Source organism: Macrobrachium nipponense, chromosome 37, assembly GCF_015104395.2.
Source record: "Macrobrachium nipponense isolate FS-2020 chromosome 37, ASM1510439v2, whole genome shotgun sequence".
Classification (NCBI taxonomy): Eukaryota; Metazoa; Arthropoda; class Malacostraca; order Decapoda; family Palaemonidae; genus Macrobrachium; species Macrobrachium nipponense.
This window is the reverse complement of record NC_061097.1, coordinates 1,079,793-1,095,222: the sequence shown is the minus strand read 5'-3', so window position 1 is coordinate 1,095,222 and position 15,430 is coordinate 1,079,793.

Here is a 15,430-nt window from a genome sequence, read left to right as displayed (position 1 = left end):
CTCACCTGATTTAAAATTTTGAACAACAATAACATGAATACAACTTATAACATTCGTGATTGAATGGCATATAAATTATAAATGTATATGCCATTCAATCACCAATGTATTTCTCTCTAATTTCCATCTAAACCTTTATTTAGGACTATACTCTGAAGAAAAGGTAATAAAATATTCTTATCTTAACCAAACGTTAATCAGCCATTTAATTCTATTTTCTATTGTGGAATTTACTGATTGGAATTAAACTAATAAAAGAAGATTAATTTAAAAGCATACATCCACAAAGGCCATTGTAATACGTAGCTGCGCAGAAGCATTTAGAACACCGATGATCCATGTTTTCCGATGAGCATTATTTGACAAGTGAGTGTCAGCAAGAACGGCAGAACAGAATTTGATGGAACATAGCAGACATATCGCATAACAATAAATCACTTCTCTGTATGAGTTTCCCCTGAAGTCAGTCCTCCAGTAATAATGACTTTATCAATTGATATATCTGCCAAGTTTTTTCAGACCCTGTTCACCCGTTCTTGAAATATGCTGCTTACACATACACGCTGGAAAATATAACTTCTTTCACCTTCATTTACTGAGGTACTTACTAGGTTGGTTTCAATCGTCACCTGGTTTGAATATTAGATGGAAGCCAGCGGTTCTGGTAGGCCACATGGTCCATATTGCAAAAGGCTCCTAATGTCAAATTCTCTCTCTCTCTCTCTCTCTCTCTCTCTCTCTCTCTCTCTCTCTCTCTCTCTCTCTCTCTCTCTGCTCTCTGCTCTCCCGGGACTCCACAATGGCTTGATGGCTGGACATAATTCAGCTCAAAGGAAAAATGGAGTTCGGAGAATTGCACACGAAGTAAATGATGTTTGTATTCATCGTTTTCTTCCCTCATTAGATTCCTGCTAAATGTTTTATGCCTATTAAGCAGGTTGTATATAATAAAAAATAAGTAAAATTATAATAACAACATAGTAAGATGAGCAAATAATGTGAAAAGAAATGGAAATATAAAGGAAAAACAAGGAAAAAATATGAAAGAGGGAAATATAGTTCGAAATAGAGAAAGAAATAATTAAGAGCAATCATGGCAACACTTAAGTTATATCATTTGAAAATATACGACGATTCTTTGTTACTCATTTATGTTCCTTCTGGGAAAGAGAGAAATTACAGGAGAAAAGATGGTTCGTAAACGTGACATGATAGAGTGAAGGTCTCTTGACTTCGGTAATTAATTCTTATTACTGTCGTCTACTTTTTTTTTATTTTTTATTTTTTTACGGGCCAAACACATTCTAACGCAGGAATACAATTTGTTGAAAAGCAAATTACAAATTTTTCTATTATTCATTTTCGATTGAGATATATAAAAGCTTGTAATGCAAACCATCTTAGTAAGTAAATCAGCAAATAAATCTGAAAGAAGTTCTATTTTCCAGGATATAAGCAGTATATTTAAAGAACGGATAAACAGGTTTTAAAAAAATATGGTAGATACATGAATTGATAAAGCAATTATTTCTAGAGGATTGAGTTTAGGGGAAACTGACACTGCGAAGGTGATTTATTACCATGGAGTATGTTTGATATGTTCCATCAAATTCCGTTAGGCCATTCTGGCTGACACTCACTTGTCTAATCACGCGCATCGGAAGGTATGGATCATCGGCGGACTAAATGCTTTTATGCAACTATATATCACAATAGCCTTTGTGGATCTATACTTTCAAATTAGTCTTCTTTCATTGGTTAAAATCAAATAAGTAAATTCCACAAAAGAATATAGTATTTTATGAATCTTGAATCGTCAGAAATATCTGTTCAAAAATTTTTCTTTACCAAATCTTTCTTTATCATTGGTGTCAGATGACATCCAATGTAAAGAAAATAAGCCTTTACAATATATACTTAATGATTTCACTTTACGTTTTCTTTTAAAAATCAATTATATAAACTTCTGGGTGCTGATATATTAACTGCCTGATTTAATTACAGATATTATTCCCTTTACCCAATTCATTTTACCTATCATACATATTTGAATTAGAAATCAATATTCTATTGGGTGCGAAATATTTTGCAGAGCATTTGATCATTTCACTTCTTTTTCTAATTTTGTACCTTTGATTATTATAATAGAATTACTTGTGATAAAACGAATGTTCACTTATTTACTTTTTCATATTGAATAATTGATTCTTTTGTGAAGAATAAAAAATAAACAAAAGTTATTACAGTTGTATGTTTTGATGTTTCATCAACTACACATCCATATTCAATAAACTTAAAAACACTAACCTTTACAGCTTACAGTCATAGAACAGAATGCCTATGAGAAAAAATGAAGAACAGAACTAATTTAACAAACAAGTAGCAAGCAGAAAAAAATAAGATATAAAGACTTATTCCTTTTTATAGAACATGTTTCGGTTTTATTATTTTTGTTCTGTGATAAAAGGAGATTGTTATCACTATCTTTCCATGGCTTCATGGTTTATGTTTACAACGGAACTTAGAATAGATACTAACGTTCATAAGGGTAACTTTGACAACATTTCCAGCATCACTGAATGATGAGGTCGTCCTTAGGGTAAACTTGATTACTGCATGAGAACATTCTTAATATATTAGATAGATTTTTTTATTTACTCAGATTCCGACAAGAAAAACTGGGCCAAAACTTCTGGGGCTCCTTTCTTTGCTTGTTCTGATTTATTTTGTTGCTGAAGGATAAGGTTGTCCCTCTTGGAAGGGGACTGGATGGCCCTTGGGCTACGGCCCAGGTGTTCAAGCTAGAGACTTCAGGGTGATGGCTCATGGGTTGTAAGACGAGCATCAACAGCCGTTCGATCCAGTTGGAACAACAAAAATGACTGCAAGCTTCCAGCAGGAACCTCATTGCTTGATGAACATTAAATTGCTATATTCTAACACTATGTTTTCAGCTTTTTAATTAGATCTCACTTTGAAAACAATAAGTAGATTTATACTCAAATACTACCACGTTCTTATTCTCTGTATATGTGAGTTTCACTAGTAGGAAAAAATATTTTATTCTAATTCAGTCGCCATAACGGACGATAATCAGACAAATTACGCGTTGAAAAAATGATTGTTGAATAGATGGAGCATAAAGCTACTAATTAATTAGTTTCTGAAATTTTTACTACCTTTCGCATCTACCTGCAAAAATAAATAAATACCAATGGTTGTAATTTATTGCCTTCTAATAGCATACATTAAAAATGAATCTTCCCTCTTCACATGACATTAACGCCTTAAAGGCCTACACATTTTATGCAGCCGCATATACTACTTATGGGTTTGATCAACTTGCTTTACGTTTACCTGGGATAACGACAAGACATGATTAATTAATTATCTATAATGGCGTTCTTTCAGTTTATTTCTTAACCAAATCTTGACCTCCTCTTGGAGATTTGAGAGTTGGTTCCTTTCCGAGTCCCGAGATGATTAGAAGGCTGTTTATGGTCACTTGGTTCTCATTAAAAAAATCGGTTTTGTTTTATTTGCTGATGACGCCGTTTTCATTGGCAAAATTTAGTCTCAGTTTTATACATCTCTACAGCTTTATTTCTTAAAATAATTTTAATACATCTTGTGCAATATGAAATCATTAAATAGATATGTTTTGAGAGAAAATATGCCTTGATATAATTTTTACTTATTCGTAATAAAAGCATCTCAAGTGTTAAATACCAATAAAAGAAAAATGCTTTATTAGCAGTCTGATGCTTCACTCAGTCTAAAGATGCCATGAAGAAAGACAATACCCCTACTTCCTTTGATTTCTCTTGCCGGTTGTTCGTTGTGATACATTTTCTCCAAGTTCTTCATTCTGACTTTAATATAACGACGGTTCGCTATACCTATGAAGAAGACCTAGGGAAGCGCCAGTCCTTGTTTGAATGATGTCAAGTAAGCATACATGAAAACCCCTGTGGAATGATGACGGTATGAAACTTTTCTTCTTCTTTTTTCACATTCCTGGTCGTCTTGTCCAAGGATAGAAACTATTGGATTCCCATTGTTGATGTGGATGTGGTTCTTGGGTTTATTTTTGGGCTTTTACCTCATTTCCTTCCTCTTTCGGCTTTTACCACTGGGTTTGTGTGATTTCCCTTTCATTTATTACGTTTCTTTCCCAATCTATCGCTTGTCTTTGGTAACAGTTACTTTTGTCAAAAATATCTTAGTTGTATTAGATCAAGTTAATTAGAAAGCTAACCTGTTAAGATTTTTAAAGCAAAAACAAAATTATAATGCGAAATCTGGTTAGAAAAAGTATTGACAATATCTAAATAATTTAATTGCGACTTAATACTAATGTCTACCTATAAAGTGTGAACATTGAAAATCTGAAATAATCACAAGGTAAAGAAAGCAAATTATACGTTAACAGATTAGTTAATAGAAGAGTAAAAGTAGTGTCTGGTCATAATGTCGGTGTACAGAAAAAATGGGCCATAAAAATGTGTTACCATCTGACTTTCAGTAAGGCGTTCAGTTGTTTTGTTCATTAGATTTTCAGTGTTCGAGAATTCTAACTGTGAAAGCTTGCTTTCCAAACGAACGGCCTCTTCAATATTTCGTAGGGATGTCTGCGCGTGATTAATGAAAAAAATATTCATGAATACCGTTAGAATGCGCTGGGATTCATCAAATATGGCTGCATTATAGTGAAGGCGAAATAGACAAAAAGAAAAAATATTATAAAATTTGGTATAAAATGATGGAAATAATTCTTACCAGCCTAATCATCACGAGAAAGAAAAGTAATGGCATTCTGTTACCTGAAAGGAAACGTATAAACTCTCCCCCAGCAATATTGGATTACAATTCGGCTTTTAATTAACACAGGTTGTAATATACCTCAGGTGTTTCTTACTTTCAGTTTTGAGTGTCAATATATTTCTTTCTCTCTTAGTGAGAGGCTTTAAAGGATAATCATTGAGTGATAAACAAAGTGATGTGATTATTTGGCGTTTATTCAAAGTCTTTCTTTAGTAATTAATTTCATACCAAAGAGGACATAATTTGCACATGAAATGAAGGGAAATTACGTTCCTTGACATGAGATTCTTAGAAGAGGGGATGAATATTATGCAAAGGAAATCCTGGTAATCTGACCAAGTAAGTTACATATTCTTTAAAGTTACCTTCCCCGAAATCTGGGATGAGTAAAAAGATAAAAAAATAATACACAAACACACGAAAGAAAAATACAAGTTAGATTCGTAGCAATATAGGGCTCAATGGAACTGGACCAGAAAGAGCATATAACAATAGGAAGAACGAAGGAGACAGTACAACGAAATGTTGCAGCTGGTTAGAGAAGACAAAGGATAACAAAACATCTTTTTGTTACTCCAGCAGGAATCTGGTTATACTGGAAGAAGAATAAAGGTATAATGATATTTCTTTTTTCATATGAATGATACAAACTGTTTTTATATTTTCAATAAAGTTTCGCAAAACAATACTTACTGGTGTACTGCGAGTGTTGTACATAATATTTTGGGTTTTCCAGTTCCTTTCCACTTATTCACACCTAATAAAGCATCCAACCGTTTTTTTAATATTTCCCACATAAGCATTTAACGTACATGTTTCTGAAATATAAAACAAATACTATTACTATACATATTATGAACCTGTGACATTCCTGTTTGGTTGCGAAAACAGTGTGATGTTCAGCGCTGGAAAATGTGCTCACCCTAATGATTAGGGACCGACACTCCAGCTTGCAAGTAATTAATTAGCAGTCAGTTAACATTGTCGCTCAGTCGCTAATATATTAAGGTCTACCTTATCAAAAACTTTTGCAAATCTAGGTAAACCACATTTGTTTCTTTTCCGTTTATCATATATTTATATATGTTCTCACGGTGGACTAACAGTTGAGTTTGTGTACGTTTTCTGGGTACAAAACCATGTTGTCCTATATTGAATCCGCATTTCTCTTGGAAAATTGTAGAATGTATTGCTAGCCCTAACTGGTTTACAGGCGGGGCATTGAGGCATGTGAATTTATTTGTACATACCTGAGTCCAAGAGCTTAGATCTTTCGTGAAATAATATTTGATTCTACTTAGGGCTGTGACCAGTGATGCCACATTTTCTTGGAAAATTTCTATCTAATTTTCTGGGGGGAAAATTTGAATAAATCTGTATATTGCAAAATTAGTTTATTAAAAAGCTGAGGAAATTGTTAGATTATTTTTTGGCATGTGTTACTGGAAATGGTTTGTAATTTAGAAGGGGGAAAAACTATATTTAAGATTAATCTACATATGTGGCACCCTGGCTGTGACATACCCATGACGTTAATGATTGGATTATTTTCATCTTATACCATTTTTTGTTTTGATGTTGTGAAAATATCATGTGCCCAGGACTAATAAGAGATACTTATTTTATCCTCAGATGTTTCAAATCTGTGGACATAAATATCACTGGTGGCCATTTAGGATAATTATGGGTTACCGTATGAACTTAGTAGAATTTTGGCTGCTGTGGTGATATAGCCAATTCAGACTGCGAGGCAGGAGATGGTTTCCTCAGTGTTATATGGTGCAATGTTTTTGGGAGGTACTTTATTTGGTTGTGTTTTTAGTAATTTTTGTAAAGGGATTTAATCTTCTACAGTTAGCTGAGGGGTTCTGTGAAGAGAGAGAGAGAGAGAGAGAGAGAGAGAGAGAGAGAGACCTTACCTTACCTTACAGACCTTACATCTTGTTCGGGTTGCCCCAGGTCCCTCAGTGTGAGGCACCTCTAAAGTCTACCGGTATATTTTTCATCATCCAATCTTGGATGGTCTGGGATGCAGCTTAGATATTTGTCGGGCTTATTCTTAATCACATCTACGCTCACTCCTGATATGTTCCTCATATGAGCTGGCAACGCATTGAATAGACGCTGCATTGTCGATGCTGGTGCGTGGTGGATTAATGTCTTGTGTGCTTTCCTCAGTTTTTCTGTTATAGATTTGGGCACTATTAATCTACCTCTGCTTGCTCTTCCTGATATTTTTAGCTCATTTCTAGACCATATAATTTTTAAAAATGTATTCTTTCCCAGTAGTCAAGATCCTTAACTTCTTCTATTCTAGCTGTAAAGGCCCTTTGTACACTCTCTATTAGTGCAATATCCTTTTGGTAGTGTGGGTACCAAAACTTTGCAATATTCAAGTGAACTACATACATACGTTTTATAAAGCATAATCATGTGTTCGGATTTTCTTGTTTTGAAGTGCCATAACAACATTTCCATTTTTGCTTTGCATTTTGCCAATAGTATTGCTATTTGATCATTGCATAACATGTTCCTATTCAATATCACACCAAGGTCTTTAACTGCTTCCTTATTTGTGATTGTTTCGTTATTAGGTCCCCTAAATGCATATAGCATTCCTTCTTTATCTCCATAATTTATTGATACAAATTTATCAGCGTTAAATACCATCCTATTTACCTCTGCCCATTCATATATTTTGTTTAGGTCTCTTTGTAGTGAGTTCCTATCTTCATCACAAATAATTTCTTTACTTATTCTTGTGTCATCAACGAAAATACTCACTACCGATTCATTAACATTACTGTCTATGTCTGCAATTATAATAACAAATAACAATGCAGCTAACACCGTACATCCGATTTCTCATTGTTTGCAATCACTATTTGTTTTCAGTTTTGTAAAAATTCTTTTATCCATCTTCCTACTTTGTCCACTATATCATGTTTTCTAATTTTCTTCGCTAATATATTAAGGTCTACCTTATCAAAAACTTTTGCAAATCTAGGTAAACCACATTTGTTTCTTTTCCGTTTATCATATTTTTATATATGTTCTCACGGTGGACTAACAGTTGAGTTTGTGTACGTTTTCTGGGTACAAAACCATGTTGTCCTATATTAAACAAATTATTTTTCATTAAACGTTTCATAATATTTTTCTTCATTATCCTTTCATACACTTTCATAATATGTGATGTTAAATTCACTGGCCTATAATTACTTGCCTGTAGTCTTGATTCACTTTTGAAAGTAGGGGTATTATATGCTAATTTATGTTCTTCATAAATCTTGCCTGTATCAACACTTTGCCTTGATAATATTGCGAGCGGCTTTGCAATAGAATGCACTACTTTCTTTAACAAAATATCAGGGATACCATCTGGTCTGGCTCCTGATCCATTTTGAATTTTATTAATAGCCTGCACAATATCGGCTTCATTAATATCTATGTCCAATATTCACTATTTTCATCTCTTAATTCTGTATCATTATCTTCATTATCAATTCTAGTGGTAAATTCTCTCTTAGTATATCTTTCTGCTAATATGTTGCATATTTTCTTTTTTTTCATTCGTTAATCATCCTTCATTTCTTAGAGGGGCTATTTCTACCCTTCTTTTATTCATCATTTTCGCATATGAGTACAATAGTTTGGGGGTTTTGTTTGAAATTTTCTAGGGCCTTTTCTTCTAAGTCCTATTTTTCATTTTCTTTTGATTGTATAATATTTCGTTCAGCATTTTCTATCTTACTTTTTAGTTCCATAACTTTCCATGCATTCTTTTCTTTTGCAAAACCTTTTTTCCACTTTCTTTTTTCTGGAACAACATCCTTCTGTCTCATGGTATGCATGACTGATGTTTACTTTCCTTCTTCGGTATATACGTACTTATCCACGATTTTCTCTTTTATATTCTTACTATAGAAATTGTATATTCCAAATCCTTCCCATTTTTTCATCTATTGCTTATCTCTGTTTTCACTTGTTTTGAAACGGACTGTTAATTCTATGACATTATGGTCTGAAAGTCTCGTATTATACACTATTATTTCTTTACCATAATTCACCTCATTCACAAATACTAGGTGTAAAGTATTATCCTTTCTTGTTGGAAGGTGATTTATTTATTGAATGTTGTGTTCTAGCAGCATATCTAATAACTTTTCGAGTTGCCTTTTATCTTCTGCACTACTATTACTTTCTTTTTTATATGTATAAATACAACCACAATCTCTTATTCGGTCTTTCCAATCTATGAAAGGAAAGTTAAAGTCTCCGGATAGGAGTATATTCTAGTCTTTGTGATTTCTGCATATATCATCCAATTTTTCTATTACTGTGTCAAACTCTTTAGTAACAGGGGGTCTATATATTACAATGTTCATTAATTTTTCAGATTCAAATTGTGCCGCTATGAATTCACATTCTGAGTTGCTATATTTCTCATATATTTTTCCTTGATTTCTGTCTCTCCCATATATCACAGTTCCCCCTTGATTCCTATTTTTTCTATCTGATCTATAAGTTTGCAACCCATTTATCTGATCATCATTACCAGTCTCTTGGGAATTCTAGGTTTCACTTATATTCATTATATCTATTTTTTCAGTTTTGGTTATTTCTTCTTAGAACTCTATTTTTTTTTTTTTAGTTACTCGTAACTAAACCCTGTGCACTCATCACTATGATGGTTTGCATGTTATCCCCATCATTTAAGATGGGTAATAATAAGGATTTTCCCATGACTCTTTCCTGTTCTTGTATGTTGTTCTTTTCTTCATTTCCAGAAATTCTGATTCTTGAATGTGAGCCTTTTTAGTTTTCTGTCCGTCCTCTCTTTTTATGTTCACCTTAGATCTTAATAATTACTAAATCTAGATGGTTGAAAATTGTTACGTTGACCATCCACCCAACCATCATCAAAAATAACAAATGGCATCCCTCTGCCCTTATTAGTTTTTATTTTATTTAAGGTTAAATTTGTCCATGATCGTACATCTGGCAACGCAACAGCACAGGCTAATATAGACGGCTAAGAGTTTTGTGGACCGTGGCTGAGAGTTTTACATACGCTGCACAGAAGACTCGATTGCCCCGAATAAATATCAACACATTTTTTACTTGTTTTCTCATAGAATGCATATATTCAGGTCTTTGCCAGTATATTGGGGCAGCGTCGTCCTGCCATCTGGCTGAAGTAGTGGGCCTGACGCAACGCCTCCACCTGGCATCGAACCTATGTCAAATTTTGACAGAAGGACGGGATTGAATTTTTTATTGTTTTACAATGGTTTATGAAAGTTTTCAAATATTTGAGAGAGAGAGAGAGAGAGAGAGAGAGAGAGACCTTACAGACCTTACAGACCTTACAGTTCGTTCGGGTTGCCCCAGGTCCCTCAGTGTGAGGCACCTCTAATGTCTACCAGAGAGTTGCTAGTACATCTTCCGGTATATTTTGCATCTTCCAATCTTGGATGGTCTGGGATGCAGTTTAGATATTTGTCGGGCTTATTCTTAAACACATCTACGCTCACTCCTGATATATTCCTCAGATGAGCTGGCAACGCATTGAATAGACGCTGCATTATCGATGCTGGTGCGTAGTGGATTAATGTCCTGTGTGCTTTCCTTATTTTTCCTGGTATAGTTTTGGGCACTATTAATCTACCTCTGCTTGCTCTTTCTGATATTTTTAGTTTCATGATATTTTCTGTTATTCCTTCTATCTGTTTCCATGCCTGAATTATCATGTAGCTTTCTCTTCTCCTTCTAGACTATATTAATTTTAAGGATTGTAGTCTTTCCCAGTAGTCAAGGTCCTTAACTTCTTCTATTCTAGCTGTAAAGGACCTTTGTACACTCTCTATTTGTGCAATATCCTTTTGATAGTGTGGGTACCATATCATATTGCAATATTCAAGTGGACTACGAACATATGTTTTATAAAGCATAATCATGTGTTCAGCTTTTCTTGTTTTGAAGTGCCGTAACAACATTCCCATTTTTGCTTTACATTTTGCCAAAAGAATTGCTATTTGATCATTGCATAACATGTTCCTATTCATCATCACACCAAGGTCTTTAACTGCTTCCTTATTTGTGATTGTCTCATTATTAGGTCCCCTATATGCATATAGCTTTCCTTCTCTGTCTCCATAATTTATTGATTCAAATTTATCAGAGTTAAATACCATCCTATTTTCCTCTGCCCAATCATATACTTTGTTAAGGTCTCTTTGTAGAGCGTTCCTATCTTCATCACAAGTAATTTCTCTACTTATTCTTGTGTCATCAGCGAAACTACTCACTACCGATCCTTAACATTACTGTCTATGTCTTCAATCATAATAACAAACAGTATTGCAGCTAACACCCGTTACCTTGTGGCACGGATATTACCTTGGTTTCATCCGATTTCTCATCGTTTGCAATAACTATCTGTTTTCTGTTGTGTAAAAATTCTTTTAACCATCTTCCTACTTTATCTACGATATTGCGTTTTCTAATTTTCTTTGCTAATATATTATGGTCTACTTTGTCAAAAGCTTTTGCAAAGTCTAGATAAACCACATCTGTTTCATTTCCGCTTTTCATATTTTTGAATATGTTCTCACGGTGGACTAACAGTTGGGTTTGTGTACTTTTTCCGGGTACGAAACCGTGTTGTCCTATATTAAACAAATTATTTTTTATAAATGTTTCATAATATTTTTCTTCATTACCCTTCATACACTTTCATAATATGTGATGTTAGATTCACAGGCCTATAATTACTTGCCTCTAGTCTTGATCCACTTTTGAAAGTAGGGGTGATATATGCTAATTTGTGGCCATCATAAATCTTGCCTGTATCTACACTTTGTCTTAATAATATTGCAAGTGGCTTTGCGATAGAATAAACTACTTTCTTTAACAAAATAGCAGGGACTCCATCAGGCCCTGCAGCAGCTCCATTTTTAATTTCATTAATTGCCTGCACAATATCAGCTTGCATTAATTTCTATGTCAGCTAAATATTCACTATTTTCGTCCCTTACTTCTATATCATTATCTTTATTATCTGTTCTAGGGGCGAATTCTCTCTTATATCGTTCTGCCAATATGTTGCAAATTTCCTTTTTTTTTTTCATTCGTTAATCTCCCTTCAATTCTCAGAGGGCCTATTTCTATTCTTCTTTATTCATCTTCTTCGCATATGAGTATAATAGTTTGGGGTTTTGCTTGATATTTAATAGGGTTTTTTCTTCCAAGTCCCGTTTTTCATTTTCTTTTGATTGTATAATCTTTTGTTCTGCATTTTCTATCTTACTTTTTAGTTCTATAACTTTCCATGCATTTTTTTCTTTTGCAAGACCTTTTTTCCACTTTCTGATTTTCTGGAACAAGATCCTTCTGTCTCTTGGTGGTATGCATGAATGATGTTTACTTTTTCTTCTTCGGTATTATATTTTATCCACTATTTTCTCTAATATTTTATATAATATCTCCGTATTTACCCTTATGTCATCACTTACGAAAATGTTATCCCAATCTTTGTTTAATTCTTCATTTATTTCTGACCATTTTATATTTTTACTGTAGAAGTTGTATTTTCCATATCCTTCCCACTTTTTCATTTCTAGCTTATCTCTGTTTTCACTTGCTTTGGAATGAACTGTTAATTCTATGACATTATGGTCTGAAATACTCGCATTATAAACTATTATTTCTTTAACATAATTCATCTCGTTCACAAATACTAGGTCTAAAGTATTTTCCTTTCTTGTTGGCAGGTGATTTATTTGTTGAATGTTGTATTCTAGTAGCATATCTAATAGCTTTTCGAATTGCCTCTTATCTTCTGCACTACTATTACTCTCTTTTTTATATGTATAAGTACAACCACAATCTCCTATTCGTTCTTTCCATTCTACGAAAGGAAAGTTGAAGTCACCAGATAGGAGAATAGTCCAGTCCTTGTGATTTCTACATATATCATCCAATTTTTCAATTATTAAGTCAAACTCTTTAGTATTAGGAGGTCTATATATTACTATGTTCATTAATTTTTCAGATTCAAATTCTACGCTATTAGTTCACATTCTGAGTTACTATATTTCTCATATATTTTTCCTTGTTTTTGTCTTTCCCATATATTGCGGTTCCCCCTTGATTCCTATTTTTTCTATCTGATCTATAAGTTTGGAACCCTTTTATTTGATCATCATTCCCAGTCTCTTGGGAATACCAGGTTTCACTTATATTCATTATATCTATTTTCTTTTCAATTTGGGCTAGTTTCTTCTAAGTACTCTATTTTTCTTTTTGAGTTACTCGTAACTAAACCCTGCGCATTCATCACTATGATGGTTTGCGTGTTTTCTCCTTCATTTAATATTGGTAGTAATAAGGATTTTACCCATGTCCTTTTCCTGTTCTGGTATGTTGTTCTTTTTTCATTTCCAGAAATTCTGACATTAAAAAATCCAACTTTCCATAATATTTGATCTTCCTTCATCATAATTATTCATTTTGTGTCTGAATCTGCAATTTTCTCCGTTTCTGCAATATCCTCTTGCATATAATACAGTTATTATCTCTTGAGTAGAATTTTGGAGCTGATGCTTTGAAATTTTTTGCTGACACCTCTGCATATCTCATTGGTGGTTTGCTTCTCTCTTTTACCTGATATTCTTATTGATTTCTCTCTTTATTTGTTTATTTCTTATTTTGGATTTTATTACTTGGTTGGTTATTTATTTGATTATGATTCATGGCTACAGGGTGCATATATTTGCATTTTTTGTCGAACTTACATCCTTTTCCTTCTTTTAGGTTTTTGCATATTTTGGATGCAGATCTCTGCAATCATCCCCATAGCCATCTAGGTATGCACATTTACCATATATTTCATAGTTGTGACATAACCTTAGGATGTTTGTTAGTAACATTTCTCCAAATCTGCAATTCCCTCTTTTCAAAAGGTTGCAGATTTTTGTCTTTCTTGTCATATTTTTTTTCCTCTTTCCCGTCATTGTGTAGATCTGGGTAGAGCCTCTTCGGGATTTGCTTTTCTGTTGTCATATCGTAATTTATTTCTTCATAGGTATGCTGCTTTATTGCCTCATATGTAGTATCAATGAGTATCTCTGCATCCATACTTTTATCTTGTTCTTTGTTTTCCTTATTTTTTTCTGTCATTTCATTTTTGTTTACTTCTCTTCCGTTTTCCTCTTCTTCTTCTTCTTCTTCCTCTTCTCTTCTTCATCCTCACTATTTGTACATTCAATCTTGATTTAATAACATTGTCTATCCAAGATAGACATGTTGAACAAAAATTCTTGTATCTTTTCTCATATCTTGCATTACCTCAGCACACTGTGGATGGGTCGGAATGTTGCATGCAGCACATTTTCTGATTAGGTTTTGTGGATTGACTATGCTATACCAAACCTTACACAGTTTGCATGCTTGTGGCATTCTTTTTCCTAATGCATCAATTAGGATATTCACAAGATTCACCTTATTCATTTCTTGTCGGGAATATGTTGTTTATGTAGATTTTCTTTATGAGTCTCTTGACCACTTGGATTTTATTTGGAACTTCTTCAATTATTTTCAAGATGTTTTCATTAGATTTGTTCCAGTTTGAAGGATTATATCCTTCTAAATATATCTATGAATGCTTTTGTATCTTTTTGGTTAGGACTGTTGCTGATTTCATAGATGAGAAATGCCAGTTCCCTTCCTGCTACCTCATCGTATTGCGAATCCGCCAAGCAAGCTAAATTACGCCATTTCTTCCCACAGTTGGAACTTACTGCCATCTTGTTCTGATTTACAGTATTACACTTGATAAACTAACTTAGAAGACGCTTTATCCTACTATTTTCACACTAATCTTATCACCGATAGTTCACGAACACTTCTAGATATTTCTCAAATTCTAGTCGTATGTTAAACTTGTGATATCTGTTGATTAATCTGACTTCACGCGGGAACGTCTCACCAAGCAAGATGGCTACTACGAGAGAGAGAGAGAGGAGAGAGAGAGAGAGAGAGAGAGAGAATGGGGGGCCGGGGTGGGTGGGGGGGATGTTGGAGTGTTTGGAAGGATGTGAGGAAGAGGAAGGGATTGAAAGTAGCTCCATTTAGTATTATTCGATTTACTTACTGCTTTCATTTCAACAAATAATTTTCTGTCAAGTAGATGACATATAGATAGAATATAAACAAGATTAGTATTAAACAATAAAGGAATTGGAAACCTGGTTTCCCACAAAATAATCTGTTTGTCAAAGCACTAATGGTCAAAGCTCCCAAACCAAAAGATAAACCCAGCATAAACATAAATGAAATTTGCCTAAACAATAAATTTTGCTTAGATAAAAAGATAACTATTGCGGAAATCAAATCAGTTAAGTATCGACGGAAGTAAGCGCCAGAAATACAAACTTTGAATATACTGATTTAAAACGAATAAGAAGACATTAAATAGTTAGGGATTTCTCTCCCCCATCTGTTTTCTAAGCTTTTAATCAACCATTATATTTTTCTTGATATCAAATCTTAAAATTGATGTCATTTCTTCTTGGTAATCTTTCTCTGATCTCTTTCGCTCAAG